This window comes from Triticum dicoccoides, chromosome 3A (genome assembly GCF_002162155.2).
Source record: "Triticum dicoccoides isolate Atlit2015 ecotype Zavitan chromosome 3A, WEW_v2.0, whole genome shotgun sequence".
In the NCBI taxonomy this organism is placed as follows: Eukaryota; Viridiplantae; Streptophyta; class Magnoliopsida; order Poales; family Poaceae; genus Triticum; species Triticum dicoccoides.
Window position 1 is genome coordinate 51,716,961 of NC_041384.1, and position 14,018 is coordinate 51,730,978.

Below are 14,018 nucleotides of genomic sequence, written 5' to 3' on the forward strand. Positions count from 1 at the left end.
TGGAGCAATCAAAAATTATAGATACGTTGGAGACGTATCAGGCATCCCCAAGCTTAATTCCTGCTCGTCCTCGAGTAGGTAAATGATAAAAAACAGAATTTTTTATGCGGAGTGTTGCTTGGCATAATTTCAATGTAATTCTTCTTAATTGTGGTATGAATATTCAGATCTGAAAGATTCAGGATAAAATTTCATATTGGCATAAAAATAATAATATTTCAAGCATACTAGCTAAGCAATTATGTCTTCTTAAAATAACATGGCCAAAGAAAGTTCATCCCTACAAAATCATATAGTTTAGTCATGCTCCATTTTCGTCACACAAAAATGTTCTCATCATGCACAACTCCGATGACAAGCCAAGCAATTGTTTCATACTTTAGTAATCTCAAACTTTATAAACCTTCACGCAATACATGAGCGTGAGCCATGGATATAGCACTATGGATGGAATAGAATATGATGATGGGGTTTATGTGGAGAAGACAAAAAAGGAGAAAGTCTCACATCAACGAGGCTAATCAATGAGCTATGGAGATGCCCATCGATTGATGTTAATGCAAGGAGTAGGGATTGTCATGCAACGGATGCAACTAGAGCTATAAATGTATGAAAGCTCAACAAAAGAAACTAAGTGGGTGTGCATCCAACTTGCTTGCTCACGAAGACCTAGGGCACTTGAGGAGGCCCATTGTTGGAATATACAAGCCAAGTTCTATAATGAAAAATTCTCACTAGTATATGTAAGTGATAAAACAAGAGACTCTCTATCATGAAGATTATGGTGCTACTTTGAAGCACAAGTCTAGAAAAAAGGATAGTAGCATTGCCCCTTTTTATTTCTTTTTTTGGGCCTTCTTTTTTTTATTTTGCCATTTTTTCTTGGGACAATGCTCTATTAAATGATGATCATCACACTTCTATTTATTTACAACTCAATGATTACAACTCGATACTAGAACAAAGTATGACTCTATATGAATGCCTCTGGCGGTGTACCGGGATATGCAATGAATCAAGAGTGACATGTATGAAAGAATTATGAACGGTGGCTTTGCCACAAATATTATGTCAACTACATGATCATGCTAAGCAATATGACAATGATGAATGTGTCATGATAAACGGAATGGTGGAAAGTTGCATGGCAATATATCTCGGAATGACTATGGAAATGCCATAATAGGTAGGTATGGTGGCTATTTTGAGAAAGATATAAGGAGGTTTATGTGTGAAAGAGCGTATCATATCACGGGGTTTGGATGCACCGACGAAGTTTGCACCAACTCCCAATGTGAGAAAGGGCAATGCACGGTACCGAAGAGGCTAGCAATAATGGAAGGGTGAGAGTGTGTATAATCCATGGACTCAACGTTAGTCATAAAGAACTCACATACTTATTGCAAAAATCTACAAGCCATCAAAAACCAAGAACTACGTGCATGCTCCTAGGGGGATAGATTTGGTAGGAAAAGACCATCGCTCGTCCCCGATCGCCACTCATAAGGAGGACAATCAAAGAACACCTCATGTTTCAAATTTGTTACATAACGTTTACCATACGTGCATGCTACGAGACTTGCAAACTTCAACACAAGCATTTCTTAAATTCACAACTACTCAGCTAGCATGACTTTTATATTATCACCTCCATATCTCAAAACAATCATCAAGCATCAAACTTTTTTTAGTATCCAACACACTCATAAGAAATCTTTTACTATTTTTGTATACCTAGCATATTAAGATTATTTAAGCAAATTACCATGCTATTTAAGACTCTCAAAATAATCTAAGTGAAGCATGATAGATCAATAGTTTCTTTAAAACAAATCCACCACCGTGCTCTAAAAGATATAAGTGAAGTACTAGAGCAAAACTATATAACTCAAAAGATATAAGCGAAGCACATAAAGTATTCTATCAAATTCCAAATCATGCATGGCTCTCTCAAAAGGTGTGTACAGCAAGGATGATTGTGGTAAACTAAAAAGCAAAGACTCAAATCATACAAGACGCTCCGAGCAAAACACATATCATGTGATGAATAAAAATATAGCTCCAAATAAAGTTACCGATGGAAGTAGACGAAAGAGGGGATGCCTTCCGGGGCATCCCCAAGATTTGGCTTTTTGGTTTCCTTAGATTATATTGGGGGTGCCATGGGCATCCCAAAGCTTAGGCTCTTGCCACTCCTTGTTCCATAATCCATCAAAAGATTTCACCCACAACTTGAAAACTTCACAACACAAAACTCAACAGAAATCTCGTGAGCTCCGTTAGTGAAAGAAAACAAAAGACCACTTCAAGGTACTGTAATGAACTCATTCTTTGTTTATATTGGTGTTAAACCTACTGTATTCCAACTTCTCTATGGTTTATAAACTATTTTACTAGCCATAGATTCATCAAAATAGGTAAACAACACACGAAAAACAGAATCTGTCAAAAACATAACAGTCTGTAGTAATCTGTAACTAACGCGAACTTCTGGAACTCCAAAAATTCAGCCAAGATACGACAGCCTAGGCAATTTTTTTATTGATCAGCAGCAATTGGAATCACTATTTTATCACGTTCTGGTGATTTTTAAAAATTGTTTTCGTGAACAGAAAGTTCCTGGAAATTACAGCAAGATCAAATAACTATCATCCAAGAAGATCCTATAGGTTTAACTTGGCACAAGCACTAATTAAAACATAAAAACACATCTAACCAGAGGCTAGATCAAAGATTTATTCTTAAACAGAAGCAAAAAGCAAAAAACTAAAAATAAAATTGGGTTGTCTCCCAACAAGCGCTATCGTTTAACGCCCCTAGCTAGGCATAAAAGCAAGGATGGATCTAGGTATTGCCATAGTAGTGGTAAGGCAAGTCATGAAAACTTTTCTCATATTCTCTACGTTCAGCGGCAAGTTTTCTTTGAGGCAAGCAAAAATAATCAAAAGGGCTAAATGTAATGGGACAAAAGTCCCCAAGATCAATCTCGGGAGGTATGGGTTCCTCCCTAGGCCCTTTGTATTGCACAACCAATTCATCATTAAGAGCATTCTTTTGGCAAAAAGCCACAAGCCTTCGTTCAAGAGGAAAACCTAGTCCATTATTCTGAATAGCAAAATCATCATTAAGCTCGGAAATTCTATCAACTAGAACATCAGCGGGAACCTTTTTCCTAAGATTTTCATTATAAGCAATACGATCCAAAGATTGTAAACGCATCATGTCTTCTAGATTAAAAAGGATGGCTTCAATGGGAGGATGACTAGCATCCACCCTATAATGCGCAAAGATTTCTTTGGCCTCTTTTATTATGAATCTAAACTCATGAGCCAAGAAGATAGTGGCGGCACGCTTAACATAAGAATGCTCAATATTAGAGAATTCTAGGAAAATTCTCTGTATGCAAGGATGCATGTGCAAAAAAATGCCTTTCTAGTTCAACTATCAGCATGGCAATAGCGTCCACAAGACTACTTGTTCTATAAAGAATAGAACCGCCCATAGAAGGCAAAGCACCGGCACAAGTAAAGAAATCTTGAATAACTCCTTTCCCAATAATATTACCACTACCAATTCAAAATATTTTTGTATGCAAGGTAGGGGTTCCTTAGCAGGAGCGTCAGAATTTTCTAAGATATTATTATTGCCCATATCGGCAATAATTTCCCCAAATTCAGACATAATGACAAGCAAGCGAGAAAGAGGCAAACGGAAAAGAGAGGGCGGATAAAACGGCAAGGGTGAAGTGGGGGAGAGGAAAACGAGAGGCAAATGGCAAATAATGTAATGCGGGAGATAAGGGATTGTGATGGGTACTTGGTATGTTGACTTTTGCGTAGACTCCCCGGCAACGGCGCCAGAAATTCTTCTTGCTACCTCTTAAGCACTGCGTTGGATTTCCTTGAAGAGGAAAGGATGATGCAGCAAAGTGGCGTAAGTATTTCCCTCAGTTTTTGAGAACCAAGGTATCAATCCAGTAGGAGGCTACGCGCGATTCCCTCGCACCTGCACAAAACAAATAACTCCTCGCAACCAACGCGATAAGGGGTTCTCAATCCCTTCACGGTCACTTACGAGAGTGAGATCTGATAGATATGATAGGATAATATTTTTGGTTTTTTTGTGATAAAGATGCAAAGTAAAATAAAAGCAAAGTAAAAAAGCAAAGGCAATAATAAAGTGATGGAAGATTAATATGATGAAGATAGACCCGGGGGCCATAGGTTTCACTAGTGGCTTCTCTCAAGAGCATATTTTTTTACGGTGGGTGAACAAATTACTGTTGAGCAATTGACAGAATTGAGCATAATTTTGAGAATATCTAGGTATGATCATGTATATAGGCATCACGTCCGAGACAAGTAGACCGACTCCTGCCTGCATCTACTACTATTACTCCACTCATTGACCGCTATCCAGCATGCATCTAGAGTATTAAGTTCAAGAAAACAGAGTAACACCTTAAGCAAGATGAGATGATGTAGAGAGATAAATTCATGCAATATGATAAAAACCCCATCTTGTTATCCTCGATGGCAACAATACAATACATGCCTTGCTGCCCCTATTGTCACTGGGAAAGGACACCGCAAGATTGAACCCAAAGCTAAGCACTTCTCCTATTGCAAGAAAAACCAATCTAGTAGGCCAAAAAAAACTGATAATTCGAAGAGACTTGCAAAGATAACCAATCATACATAAAAGAATTCAGAGAAGATTCAAATATTGTTCATAGATAATCTTGATCATAAACCCACAATTCATCGGTCTCAACAAACACACCAGGAAAAGAAAATTACATCAAATAGATCTTCACGAGAGAGGGGGAGAACATTGTATTGAGATCCAAAAAGAGAGAAGAGGCCATCTAGCTACTAACTATGGACCCGAAGGTCTAAGGTAAACTACTCACACTTCATCGGAAGGGCTATGGTGATGATGTAGAAGCCCTCCGTGATGGATGCCCCCTCCGGCGGAGCTCCGAAACAGGCCCCAAGATGGGATCTCGTGGGTACAGAAGGTTGCGGCGGTGGAATTAGGTTTTTGGCTCCGTATCTGATCGTTTGGGGGTGCGTAGGTATATATAGGAGGAAGAAGTATGTCGGTGGAGCAACAGGGGGCCCACGAGGGTGGAGGGTGCGCCCTAGGGGGGCGCCCCACTACCTCGTGCCCTCCTCGAAGCTTCCTTGACTTAGGGTCCATGTCTCCTGGATCACGGTCGGTGAGAAAATCACATTCCTGAAGGTTTCATTCCGTTTGGACTCCGTTTGATATTCCTTTTCTGCAAAACTCTGAAATAGGCAAAAAAACAGCAATTCTGGGCTGGGCCTCCGGTTAATAGGTTAGTCCCAAAAATAATATAAAGTGGATAATAAAGCTCAATATTATCCAAAACAGTAGATAATATAGCATGGAGCAATCGAAAATTATAGATACGTTGGAGACGTATCAAGAACTCAAGGTCTCTATGGTGTTACAAAGTGAAGAGGGTGATCAAGTTGCGACAAGAGATGACATAGTTTTCAAGCCAAAGTATGTCGGTAGAAGTTTAGGCATTCTTAATGCTGTGCATGTAAGATGCAAATCATGATTGCTTGGTCTGGATTCTCGTATTAACTTAACTAATCTAGCAGCGCTGGTCTTTTGTTCAATGACATCATTTGCTATAGATATTCCAAAAGCTAGTGTGTTTGTTATATTGCTCATCACAAGGTTGAGAGTTGATCATCCGGTCAAAGGATTCTTTAATGTGGTATTTAGTAGTAACTAAAGGATTGTTTAATGTGCTATTTAGTACAATAACTATTGAAATATGTTTTATATTGTTGGCGATATGGACTGTGTTCCATTTCATTTTAGGACAAAAAATCCAAATTGTCATGCTCAGGTACGTTTTGAGCCCGAGGAGAATGAAGTGTCGATGGGTCACTAGCCTTTTCTCCATTTTAGCATCCTTAAACAGTATTATGCTCTTCGTATTAATTTTATGCAGCAATACAAAATAGTACAGAATTCAAGCACCTTGCAGTATAGTTACGATGTGGTAATTGTGAGGAGAACTGGAGAAGTACCATGAAAGACCTAAGATGTCTCGTCTTAGGTTATACATGGGCACCATTGCCTTTCTAAATCCGGGCTAGTTGCCTAGTTCCAGTAGCCTAACGAATTTTGATTGCTAGTGTGCATAAAAACAATGAATTAGTTTACAACACTCATGTGAATTTCTAGAATATATTTGTTCAGTATCACTTAGATGATTTGTTTGTTTTGTTACTTTTTGGACAACCCTGTTTGTTTGCAATTTGTACTTCCTTTTGCGACTTAGATTTGTAGTAAACCTCGCACGCAAGTGGGGTTGGGCTGTGGTTTTTGAGCTATCTAATTCTTATACAGTTTAATTTTTTGGTTGGTCTGTTGCACCAAACACACTCGAGCAATGAAATATATGGAAAACCTAGAAAACCACTTGCTCAGCCGTGAGCCACTTCAACACCTTGCGGCCCATCCGCAGTGCGTTCGCATTCGTGCGGCGGCGGCGTTCATCTTCGCCAAGGGCAATAACACGCGCATGATGGTGCAGTAAAGCTGGTCCTTGCCTTAGAGTTGGAGGGCGGGGGACTACCTCGGTCTAGCAAGATTCATGACTAGAGCTCTTGGATCCTGCCCGGGCTGCCGACCTAGCGCCGGGAGTTGCCCACACCTCTGACTCGGGGAGCCGCCACAGTCTTGGAGGTGCCGGGACCAACACTTATTGTGGATCGGCGGAATGGGGGCCCAAAGGTGATAACTCGGAGCTCCAAGAGCCTTGTCTTTTCCAAACCACGACGGTCTGGAGCAGAGCTGTAAGGGTTCTAACGGGCCACCCAAGAGGGCATGGAGCTCGACGACCCGCCTATATCCATCTGCCATCGGCGGACGGCAATGCGGATCGCGAGGTCCTTGTCCAGATCGGAACCGGAGGAGCTGCTAAAGCTGGACATGGTGGCAACGGTCAGCAGAGACAAGATTGAAGTAGAGGGGAGGGGTGTTGATAGAGTGAGGTAGGGTTTGGCCCGCGGTGGGGTAGGGTGGGTGAGCTAGCCTGCACCTATCCGTTGTGGCCGCATGTCCGAACGTCCCCATATCCATCTCACATATGAGTTGGATATGAGTTTGGGGTCTGCAAAAAAAAGTCTAGGATCTGCCATTTTACAGGATCTACTCGGTGCGTTTTTTTCAACATGTACTGCAAATTAGAGGTTTCTTAGAGTACATATCAAAAAGGGCAAAAGGATAATTGTAATTCACTCTTTTATTAAATCAGAAATTACATGATTTAAAGATACAAATGTATCAATTGAAACTTGAGTCAGTCAATAATAGTTACTCATCTTTTGAGCAAGATCGAGAATACAGTCAAATTAACACTCAACAAGTAGAGAAAATATAGAGAAATGCCTCAAAGCACGCCACATTATTTCATTGGCAATTAATTTTTTATTATAACACATTGATTTTAAATAAATAAGAAGATAAAATAGATGTGGGGAATTATTTTTGGCTCCACGGAGCCATATATTTTTTAAAAAACTGATCTTTAGGTTTTAAAAAATCTGAAAAAATAAATTCACATATACCTATGAATGCATATTACTTGTATGTAAAATTTTATGGTGAATACATTTTTATGTGAGCTACACCAAAATAAAAAAATCATTTATTTCTAGCACATGTATTATTTACTAGAAAGTACTCCCTCTGTAAACTAATATAAGATATTTTAGATCACTAAAAGTAGTGATCTAAAACATTTTATATTAGAGTGAACTAAAAGTTGTTATATTAGTTTACAGTGGGGGTATGTGTTAACGTGCCTCATAGTATGTAGTCCCTTCGTCCCGAATTAATTATCGCAGAAATTGTTAAAAATAGATGTATTTAGAACTAAAAATACGTCTAAATATATTCATTTCTGTGACAAGTAATTCGGAGCGGAAGGAGTACATGTGAATGTGGTTATGCATATGCCTCTTGGTGTAGTTGGACATGTGCTTATTCATAATCATGTAAGGAACCAAACACCACGTTTGTCTATGAGCGAGCTATCAATGAAACTCTGCACTTAATTAATAAGTGCCTTGATGGATCTAAAGATCCAAACGAGGGGAGTGGTGCATGTACGGTCGCCCTGTCGCTCTTGCGTGTATAAATTGTGATCATCCCGCTTATCAATTGCATCTACTTTTTGTGCCATGGCTGCAACGGAGCGCCGAGATGTCAAATGTCATAAATCAAATATCATATCTTTATGGATAATTCATAAAACATTTTATTCGTATCTTACTTAACTTCTCGATTGTAATTGGTCTTTGCGTCACTCGGAGACGCAATGGGTCATCTATAGTATACTATAGTCCTTACTTGCGTGCAGGTCCGTGTGCAACTTCGGTGGTGCTTCCAAACGCTGACTACATCGATCGATGAGAAGTCTTCTCGCATGCATGTGCAAACCATCTTGCAATATGTGAGCGTATCGCCTCAACGTCCTCAACGCACAAACCCATAAGCTCGATCTAGGCATACGCTAGCGCTACATATCTAGTATGTACATACCCATTAGACAGCACTAGCACTCCGTAAGTTTGCAGCCTGTACTCCCGACCATAATCAGAAGCGTTTCCAAAATCCACATATCGAGAGCACAGCCAACAATGGGTCGAGCCATAATGCAGGTGGTGGCGGGTGCCATTGGCTTCCTCATCCCCAAGCTGTTCCAGCTCCTCAAGGAGTTCCAGCTCCAGAAGGGTGTGAAGAAAGACGTGGACTTCCTCACAAGAGAGCTTACGAGCATGCACGCAGCGCTCCGCAAGGTCGCCGACGTGCCGCGGGATCAGCTTGACGAGCAGGTCAGGGTCTGGGCCGACGAGGTCCGGGAGCTTTCATAGACCATGGAAGATGTGGTTGATGACTTCCTAGCAAGTGACGAGCTGGGTTCTGATCCCAACTCGAATAAGCTCAAGCAGCTGGTGGAGAAGATGAGAAACTTGCTGATCAAAGGCAAGACTGGTCATCAAATTGCAAAGAAGATTAAAGCAATGAAGATCCTAGTCAAAGTGGTGGCCGATAGGCGTGACAGGTACAATGTCAATGGGGTTGTTGGTAATCCAGCAGCCACGACAAGCGTCGACCCTCGGCTGTTTGATCTGTTCAAAGACCAGAAAGAGCTCGTTGGCATTGATATGGCAAGTGAGGAGATAACCAAGAAGCTTGCAGATGGGGATGGGGATGTCCCAAAGAAGCAGCTGAAGATTCTGTCCATTTTTGGATTTGGAGGACTTGGCAAAACAACTCTTGCTAAAGTAGTGCATGAGAGGCTCAGAGACAAATTTTTGCTGAAGGCTTTTATTTCTATCGGTCAGAAGCCAAATGTGAAAAAAGTTCTTGGGGACATTTTCCTTGAGCTTGACAAGGAACGCTACCAAATTTCCAATGCATCAACTTTGGATGAAAAGCAGCTCATCGAACAACTCCGAGAATTACTCGAGAATAAGAGGTACACACAAACCACATTAATATTTTCTCGAGTTTATATTTTCCTCTCAAATAAGGAAACATGTATGTGCACACAAACACACACACCCACCCACCCACCCACACACACACACACACACACACACACACAATCACAAGAAATCTAGCTTAGCATCATGAGGAATAACCACCGAGTTCAAGACTTGATAACTTGTTCACATGTATACCACTTACCGGTACAAAATTAAATATCTTGTATTCTATGTTTTATTGGTGCATTTGCCTCATGCATATAAAACACTGACCTTTGAGTATATTGACGACATGGAGGAACGAGTTGTTGATTATCTTCGAGTTGTACAATACAATTTGGATAGTATCAAATTTGATAACATATTATATCTACCATTTTTATTTACATTGTTTATGTTATCTAGGTCATCACCGTTGACAGCCATATATTTTCCTATGTTCCAATACTTCTAAAATATTTAGACTAACCATGAGTTCAAACCAAGACTTCAAAACTAAATTCAATATTACAAGCAAACCCGTCCACTTATAAAAATACAGTGCATGTAAATTTTGTCCTAAGTAAGTTTGACCAAATTTATAGAAATACCAACATGACTGTACACCACCAAAAAGTTACAATATAAAAAATACATTTCATGGTGGATCTAATGATATTTATTAGATAGTGTAGATGTTCATATTTTCTATCTATAGACTTGGTCAGACATAAAAAAGTTTGACTTAAGATAAAATCTATAAATATTATTTTATACATGATTTTCCTGATTCCTAAGACGATATCGGCCAACTTACGAATGCCAATAAATATTTATCTAACACTAGCTTGGCTTTCTCCTTTTATTTTGTTTCTTTATATGTTGAATGGTTTAGATTGAATATTATTTCGATTTTTCGATACTTTTTGAGATAGATGCCATGCTTTTTGTTTCATGCATATATGTTCTACGCAAGTTTTAATTACTAATGTCATGCCATGGCTCTTTGATGTTGATAGATACTTCATTGTTATTGACGATATATGGGATGTACAAGCATGGAAAATAATCAGATGTGTTTTGAAGGATGATAACTGTGGGAGTAGAATAATCACAACTACTCGTATTATTGAAGTCGCCAAAAACTGTGGTGAAGTATACCAGCTAAAACCACTTTCTGATGACAATTCTGAAAAATTATTCCATACAAGATTATATGGTGGTAAAAGCAAATGCCTGTTCGACCAACCAGTTTGGGTGTCCAAAAAGATTTTACAGAAATGTGGAGGTGTACCATTAGCTATCCTCACAATAGCTAGTTTGTTAGAAGGTAAACCAAGAGAAGAATGGCCTAAGGTCTATGACTCAATTGGTTTCGGACACGGAGAAAACCAAGATGTAGATAATACAAGAAAGATATTTTTATTTAGCTATTATGATTAATCATATTATCTAAGGACTTGTTTGTTGCATATGAGCATATATCCGGAGGATTATATAATCTGGAAAGAAACTCTGATATGGAAGTGGGTAGCCGAAGGTTTTATCATGGAGGAACCAGAGATAGGTCAATTTGAGATTGGAGAGAGATACTTTAACGAGCTTTTGAATAGAAGTATGGTCCAACCAATTGAGGCCCATGACAATATTGGTGTGGTAGTTGGATGTCGTGTCCATGATTTGGTGCTTGATATCTCATATGTTTGCTGTCAAAGGAAGATAATTTGTTACAGTAATAGACCTTAATGATCTATACATATCATCCCAAAATAATTCTCGTAGGCTAGCCATCCAAAAGATAGTCATAGAGCATGACAACTCTCTGGCTATCGTGTGCACACCACAACTGAGGTCATTCAATGCCATGTCATGTGATATTCGTATGATGCCATCGCTTTCAAGCTTTAGAGCTTTGCGTGTCCTAGATATGGAACATTGTACTTTTATGAGTGATGGCAATTATCATCTCGACTATCTTGGGTGCTTACTCCAGTTGAGGTACCTGGGATTGCGGAACATGCCTGTTGATAAGCTCCCGGAAGATATAGGGAATCTAAAGTTTCTGCAGATACTGGACTTGGAGGGTACTAGTATAAAACAATTGCCACAAAGTATTGGTAAACTGAAGCAGCTCAAGTGCTTGAATGCTGATTTCGCTAAAGGAGTTGGAGGGTTTCATTTGCTTGGGAACCTAACATCATTGGAAGAGCTAAGCTTGGGATATGCCAACGGGTCCCCTGAAATTGTGGTAGAGTTGGGCAAGCTTACGGAGTTGAGGAAGCTCTATATGGTAATTTCATATAACACACACTTTGATGATAGCATGGTGAGAGCTCTAGTGAAGTCTCTTGGCAAACTGCAAAAGATCCAAGTCCTAGACCTTTTAGCTGATTCCGTACGTTTTGGATCTGAGGACTGGGAAGGTTATGTGCCACCTCGACAACTCCGTGAATTGAGGCTAACAACAGAGTATGACATGTTGCCGGTGTGGATTAACCCATCCCTTCTTCCCAACGTCACCAAGTTATCGGTGGCGGTGGGGGATGTGAAGACGCATGACATGAAGATCCTTGGGAGTTTACCAGAGCTCGTGAGTCTAGCATTAGAGACCTTGCAGGACTTCCTCCCAGATGTCATGGCCGGCGACAGTGATGGTGGTGGATTGTTCCCCAAGTTGAGGTACTTTAGTACAGATGCACCGCTGAGGTTTCTGCAGGGAGCGATGTCGATCGAGCCTTGAATACCTTGTGTTCAGTAGGCTCAGCGTGGGGTGGTTGAAGCGTAACAACAAAAACTTTGTATTTGAGTTTGGCAGCTTGAGTAACCTCCCTTTGCTTCAGAGAGTGGAAGCTGGTATCAACTCTCATGATACCGTTGAAGAGGTCGTGAATGAAGCCGAGGATGCTCTGGAGCTTGCAACGGGCGAACATCCCAACCGTCCAAGCCTTCAAATCCGGATTTATGCCTAACTTGTAATCTTCGTGTTTACTAATTATTATTGTGTGATCAATTGCTTCTGCTGCCAGCCTGCTGCACGGTGTACGTACATACCAGTTGCTAAGTTTAGTTTTCAGCTTCTTTAATGTCACCAGACAAAACTGACTTGGTAATCTTCTCTTTTTTCTTCCTCAATTTCAGGCGGAGTATGCATTGTCCAAACATCTGCGTTCAGGTCCTAACGCAGTCCTGGATGCATGTACTTTATCACTTTTGTTTTGGACAACTAAGAAGTGTACATATATGGCTTTCACATATATGGCGCTTGCAGTTGCAGGCAGTAGAAGCTAATCAATTCTTGTGGTTCGTGTGCACGTGCAAGCCTCCCAACTCCTTCAAGCTAACATGGCAGTCAACAATATACTGCTCCATCGTTCTCACCAAACTTCTCCATCTTTGGTTCAACTTTTACCTGCCTACACCTGATGAACGGTGGGCACTGAGAGCTTCTCCCACAACCTAATCGATACGCCCAGATTTAAGTATTTTAGCTGGCTCTGGGGTATTGCAATAAACTACCTAGTTTCCACTCTTTGTGCAACGGTGCTATCAGGTTTTTGCGTCATACTATTTGTTTGTGAAATTGGATACGATAAGATAGTGGGCTTCCTGCGGTGTGCCGAACTCACTGCCTTTTCACATTTTGATCCTTGACAATTTATTGTTTCATCACGGAACTCTGTTCAAAAAAATAATTTATAGTCTCCATATATGCATTTTGATGGTTGACCTAAAAAAGTATGCATTTTGATGTTTCCTACAAGCTGGTCTCTTCCATGTCTATTCACCGTGATTGTAATAAGAATACGTATTATATGTCGTACTTGGAACAATGTTTGTCACAACAAAGGAAAGATCATAAGATGTTTCGGCATGAAAATGCCGGCGTTTATCATCCTTGCTAATAATGTGTGCATGTTTAGGTGCATTTAGTTTATTACACTCCCTAATTATTTGGGTTTGCCACTAATGCTGGTTTTGAAAGGTTATTCTGGCACGATGAGTACGTGATGCAGGCATGAGATTTTTTTTCACAGTAAATCAATAAAACATTATTTTCCAAAGTAATTGGCAACATACCTAGTATTATTATAGTTTACACAAATATTTGCATGTCCTCTAAGATGATCTATGCACATATTGTTTTCTCATATTAGTGCTCTTCCTTTTGAGATGCATAATCACAGAAAAAAGTTGGATGTGCACCAATATGCATAACGCATTTCTCATAACACCCTCAATGAGAAAAAAAATGCTCATTTTCTTTGCAGAATATAACAGAAAGCTCATTGTTCTCCCTAATTCTTGGTCTGAGTTTAGGCTCAAGCGGTTACTACGGCCAGGAATTTGGAAGTCGGTCGAGTCACTGGTCTTTCAAGAAAAAAAGAAAAACTGAATCCACCTTACTTCACGCACTGACAGTTCATTCCTCAATTGTTCGTTCCTCAATAGCCCAACAGTTCATTGTGAGCTTAGCATTTCTTGCCGGAGAGAGCAATT

The 14,018-nt window shown here is 40.0% G+C and overlaps 1 pseudogene; it reads left to right on the top strand.

The window, feature by feature from the left end:
• The first annotated feature begins 8,705 nt into the window (after window positions 1–8,705).
• On the top strand, window positions 8,706–12,490 carry LOC119271903 (annotated as a pseudogene).
• The last annotated feature ends 1,528 nt before the right edge of the window (window positions 12,491–14,018 follow it).